General features: G+C 35.7%; 1 non-coding gene across 1 annotated transcript; it reads left to right on the forward strand.

Annotated features, from left to right (window-relative positions):
* Nucleotides 1–5,672: 5,672 nt before the first annotated feature.
* On the forward strand, nucleotides 5,673–5,779 carry LOC113001525 (small nucleolar RNA R71). The gene has a single exon (XR_003266920.1). It is a non-coding gene; the product is annotated as a small nucleolar RNA R71 (small nucleolar RNA).
* Nucleotides 5,780–6,403: the final 624 nt, after the last annotated feature.

Raw genomic sequence — 6,403 nt, forward strand, 5'->3', positions numbered from 1 at the left:
GATTGAGGAAATGGAGAGTAAGCTGAGGAACTCACTAGATCAGGTACTTCTTGATTATACAGGATTCAACTGCGTGCTTGTTGTATTTGAGATCAGCTTCTTTACTTTTTGTTCTTTGATGGGGAAGGGTTTGGGTATTTATCAAATTTGATATTCAGTTCGTTTGTGTCTATGACATTTCAAACTATAAGGCATGTTAATGCATGTTACAGGTTAAATTTTAAAACATAAAAAATAAGATATTTGATGAAATTCTTGGGGTGGACTATATACAAAGTTTGTAACATATAAATTTGTAAGCTTCGTCTAGTTGAAATGTTCCTTTGTACCCCATTCTTGAATAATTATACTTTCACTTTTGCTTTGTAGTGGGAAATGATAGTCAACTTTATAGCTACATTTACATCATTACTTTTTATTTTGGGAAAGACCTTATGCCTCTTTTTGAACTATTTGAGATTCTAATTGGCAATAGCTCTAGGACTTGTGTCTTCTCAATCAAAACATGTGTGTTGAGCTTGGGGAATACTCCACAAATTTTGATTACAAGGGTCTAATCAAACCGAAAAAGAAAAAAAAAACTTCTTTTTTGACTTCTTTTTTTGTTGTGTATATATAGTTAAGAGACATTTCTTGTCATCCAATTTATATTCTAGGCTCTTGCTTGGGATAGACCTAATGTTGAAAAATATGGACATTAAAATTTAGAGCTTATTTACATCTTTTATCTGCATATTTGTTTTAAATCTCAAAATATTATCATATATCATTATCATGCAATTTGGATTGAGAAGAAATGGATCCTAGCATAGTTAACAATGCAATTACTTCAACTAATATTTTCACTATAGTTATTTGCCTTTAATATTTTCACTGTAGTAATTTGTCTTTCCTGTTGTGACTATATTATCTTGTTTCTTCTATGTCAGGTTATCGTGAGCAAGGAATAGAGAGGAATTGCATTCTTACAAAGCAAGAGAAAAAAGTTTATTATTCTAAAATTGTTTGATTATGTTGTTTGTTTTGGATCCTCTAATTTGTAAAATAATTCGTGAATTATTGAATATTATAAGTGAAGTGATATCAATGTTGATGATATATGATTTTAGGTGTTGACATGGATTGAAGTATTTTCTTCTGTTAAAATTAATATCATTTAAATTTTGTATGAGATAAATATCATTAAATTACATAATTATTTAATTTTAATATGTTTTTTAAAATTATTAAGAGACTAGGTAATTAATGTTTTTAGCTAGAATAAAGAATTACATATCATTCATCTTTTAATTTTGCAGTATTATTTAATTCAAGTTTTTTTTTGTGTTACTACAAGAATATTGTGTAAGAATCAAAATTGTTTAGCATTACAATTATTTTGATTATTTAACTATTAAATATTAAAAAAATTATTATATATTTATAACATTAAATTTATTTTGAATATTTAACTATTTAAAAAATGACTCATATTTATTTTCATTCAATATTAAAATTTTAATTTTTAAATAAATATTTAAAAATGAAAACTTAAATTTCATTGAAATTGAATTACTTTGTCCAAACAAGGAAATTAAAGTACAAGAAATTGAATTACCTCATGTAAACAAAATATTTACAAATGAAAGGAATTTAAATCAAGGCAATCAAAATGTTGTGTATTTAAATTTCCAAGTAATTTTTAAATCCCCCATCCAAACACAGGGTAAGGGTAAGATGATATCATGGTTTTTCACTTAAGGCTTGTAGTGAGCTTCAAAACAAGGAAAGGCTGTAAAAGGAATTAATTCAAGGTAAGTCCATTTGGCTAGAGGCTTATAAGAACAAAATTGCCTAAATCATTTCCAAATATGAATGTGAATTAGGAAGCATCAACAAGAATCAAGCCAAGGCTATTGTGCAAGCAATCAATGGGGCAAAACACACCAAAAGATTATGGTGATGGATGGCTCAAATTCTCACAAAGGTAAACTTATCACTTCCAAATTGAGCTTTCAAAACTATCATGACATGTAAAGGAAAAACAAGGATTTCAAATCACAAAATGTCAAGAGACTTTTATTTTCAAAACAATTACCCATTACTTGCACATATCCTATAATTCAAAGAAAAACATGCAAAGTTGTACATGCAAACAGAATTGACCTAAAATATTAAACTAGAAACCCAACAAAACTAACAAAATTAACAAATTTAACACAACTAACAAAATTAACAAAACTAACAAAACTAGCAAAACCAAAACCAAAGAACACTCCCCCCATACTTAAACAACACATTGTCCTCAATATAGCACAAGTAAAAGATTAAAAGCAATTAAACCATCAAATAGAATAGGACAAATGTAATAAAAGTAAAGAAGGAGATAGGAAAAGAAGAACTCCCTAAGTCATGGTGGAAAAGAAGTAAGCTGAAGTAAAGAGATCTTTTGAGCAAGGACAACCCCCAATGTGTAATTGGATGCATCGCACATTAGCTCAAATGGGGCTGTCCAATCAGGTGCCTGAATGATAGGGGTGGTAGTCAGTGCTCTTTTGAGGCAATGAAAGGCCTTTTTGCATTTATCATTAAAGTCAAACTCCACCTCCTTTTGCAACAAGTTGGATAGTGGAAGGGCTACTTTGCTAAAATCTCTTATAAAGCGCCTGTAGAATCCTGCATGACCAAGAAAAGATGGCACCTCTCGCACGCAAGAGGGGTAAGGCAATTGTGAAATAACAATTTTTTGCAGGATCTACTTCAATGCCCTTTTTGGAAATAATGTGGCCTAAAACTATACCTTGCTCAACCATAAAATGACATTTTTCAAAATTTAGAACAAGGTTAGTTTCAGTGCATCTACTCAAAACTTTTTCCAGACTATCCAAACAAACATCAAAAGAGGATCCATATACAGTGAAATCATCCATAAACACCTCTATGCAATTTTCTAAAAAATCATTGAAAATACTAATCATGCACCGCTGGAAGGTACCAAGGGCATTGCATAGGCCGAAAGGCATCCTCCTATAGGCAATAGAAGGGGCAGGTGAATGTGGTCTTTTCCTGATCCTCAAGAGTAATAGTGATTTGCATATAACCAGAAAAACCATCGAGGAAACAGTAGTGAGATTTACCTGCCAGGTGTTCAAGCATCTGGTCAATGAATGGCAGGGGAAAATGGTCCCTTTTGGTAACCTGGTTCAGCCTCCTATAGCCGATGCAGACTCTCCAACTGTTCTGCACCTGAGTAGGAATCATCTTCTCCTTCTCATTTTTTATCACGGTGAGGCCGGTTTTCTTCGGAACTACCTGGACGGGACTCACCCATTGGCCTTCGGAGATAGGATAAATGATTCCAACTTGCAAAAGCTTGGTTACCTCCTTCTTCACTACATCAAGAATTACCAGGTTGAGTCTTCTCTGTGGCTGTCTTACTGGTTTAGCCCCATCTTCTAAATTTATCCGATGCATACATGTGGATGGGCTAATACCAAGAATGTCTGCCAGGGTCCAGCCTATAGCCTTCTTATGCTTCTTGAGAACTGATAACAACTTCTCCTCTTGCTCATCAGCAAGGGAGGCAGATATAATTACTGGAAAACTTTTGCTCTCATCTAAGTAAGCATATTTTAAATTTGATGGCAGAGGCTTCAATTCTGGTGTGGGCGGCTGGATAATGGTACAAATAGATGGTTTCTCAGCCTGCACCTCATAAAGAAAGTAAGAGGTATGTGTACTTCCTGAAACATGGTTATTTCTATCTGACTCTAGAAAATCAATCTCAAGAGGTAAAACATCACCAGACATGTAATCAATATCAAATTTAGATTCACTCTCAGCATCAAATTCAGACGTATGATCAAGTACAAATTCAGATTCAATGCATGAAGAGTGACAGGCATGCAGATTAGAATGAAGATCAGTCATGTATTCATCAACAATATGGTCAATTATTTCAACACAAAATACAGAAAGATCTTTAGATGGGTGTTTCATAGCATCAAGAATATTAAAATGAACAGTTATATCACCAAACTCCATAGATAGTGTGCTTGCATATACATCTATCTTAGTTCTAGAAGTTTTCATAAAAGGTCTGCCTAGAAAATCCCTCCTCCATATTCAAAATATAAAAATCAACAGGGAAAATCAGTTCACCAACTCTAACTAAGACATCCTCTATGAAACCAGCAGGATATGCAACACTTCTATTAGCTAAATGAATTACCACATCAGTTGACTGCAAGGGGCCAAGAGATAGAGAATTAAAAATAGACAGAGGCATAACACTAACAGAAGCTCCTAAATCTAGCATGGCATTGTCAAACTTATTGTTCCCTATAATACAAGGTATGCTGAATGTACCTGGATCTTTACATTTTTCAGGGATTTGGTGAACAGATTTACCAATCAATGCGGAGACATTTCTGCCCATACTAATTCTTTCACTTCCTTTAAGCTTCCGCTTATTAGTGCACAACTCCTTCAAGAATTTAGCATATCTTGGAATTTGCTTTATTGCATCCAGCAGAGGTATGTTTACCTTTACTTTTCTAAATGTTTCCAATATCTCCTTCTCTGTCTCTTCCATTTTTATTTTGGAAATTGCTCTTGGAGGGAATGGAAGAGGGATATGCTGCTTCTGTAAATCAGAATTACCAGTGGAAGATTCACCTGCATAGAATTTGTTAGGTAACTTACTCTTTAAATTTTTGTCATCATCTTTTTCTGGAGTAGAGTGAGGTTGGGTAGGGTCATTTGCGGATGAGGAAGATGTTGTTGGTTGAGGTCCTTGACACTGCTTTCCCGACCTCAATATAATGGCACTTATATTTTTGGGATTCTGGACAGATTGAGAAGGTAATTTGTCAGAATTCTAGGACTGTTGTTTATTTAACTGTGTAGCCAATTGTCCCATCTGATTAGTTAAGCTCTGAATGGAGGCTTTGGTCTCTTGTTGAAACTGCATGTTTTGCATTGTCATTTGCCTCACAAGTTCTTCAAGGGAAGGTTGCGGAGGAGCCTCAACTGTTTGTTGTTTCTGGGGCTGTTGCTGTTGTTGTTGTTGCCGCTGGATTGGTGGAGGAACGTATGGTCTGCTTGGGCCAGCAGCATTCTGAAAATAAGGTTGTTGTTGTTGTTGCTGCTGTTGTGAAGGATTCGACCATCTAAGGTTGGGATGATTCCTCCACCTGGGATTGTACCTGTTGCTAGAGAGGTCATAATTGTTCTGTTGTGGCTGATTTTGCTGCTGAAGTTGAGGAGGTCTATTGTAGATGTTTGCAGCATAAGCTTCAGGCTATTCAATTGCTTCAGATTGTTGCACAGAAGGGCAGAGGTCTGTGTGGTGGTCGACAGAGGAGCATAAACCACAGAGTCTGGCGACAAGTGCAGATTTTTGATTCATGGCCTGTTGGGTTACTAGGTTAACCAAGGCATCTAGTTTACCTTCAAGCTTCTTAGTCTCAGCTGATGAAGATGAATTCGTGGCTACTTCATGCACTCCTCTAATGACAATAACATCATTTCTGGCACTAAATTGCTGGGAGTTGGAAGCCATCTTCTAAATTAAGTTTTTGGCTTCAGCAGGGGTCATGTCTCCAAGGGCTCCACCACTGGCAGCATCTATCATACTTCTCTCTATGTTACTGAGTCCTTCATAAAAATATTGGAGGAGAAGCTGCTCAGAAATCTGGTGGTGAAGGCAGCTGGCACATAATTTCTTGAACCTCTCTTAGTAATCATATAAGCTCTCTCCACTGAGTTGTCTAATGCCTGAAATATCCTTTCTAATGGTCGTGGTCCTGGAAGCAAGGAAAACTTTTCTAAGAATACTCTCTTGAGGTCATCCTAGCTCGTGATGGACCATGGAGCCAGGTAATAAAGCCAGTCCTTTGCCATTCCCTATAAAGAATGAGAAAAGGCCTTCAGAAATATGTGATCCTCCTGGACATCTGGGGGTTTCATGGTGGAGCAGACAATATGGAATTCTTTCAGATGTTTGTGCGGGTCTTCACCTACAAGGCCATGATACTTAGGAAGCAAATGGATTAGTCCTGTTTTAAGAACATATGGGACATCCTCATCAGGGTATTGGATGCACAAGCTTTCGTAGGTGAAATCAGGTGCAGCCATTTCCCTTAGAGTCCTCTCACGGGGTGGAGGTCGTGCCATGTTCTCAGAATGTTCAAAATCAGAATGTTCAAAACAATAATGCTCAAAATCACCAATAACAGAATGCTCAGGATGCTCAAAAGGTACTAAATGATGTCTAACTAATATATGAAATGTCCTATCTTTCTCAGGATCAAAGGGTTGTAAGTTAGATGGATTGCCTCTAGTCATACACTATATTCAACATGCACAGCTAGTTGCCTTCTTATGCAAGTAACAATGTAGGTTTGAACTATAGCTACCATTA

Source organism: Glycine max, chromosome 4, assembly GCF_000004515.6.
Source record: "Glycine max cultivar Williams 82 chromosome 4, Glycine_max_v4.0, whole genome shotgun sequence".
Taxonomy (NCBI): Eukaryota; Viridiplantae; Streptophyta; class Magnoliopsida; order Fabales; family Fabaceae; genus Glycine; species Glycine max.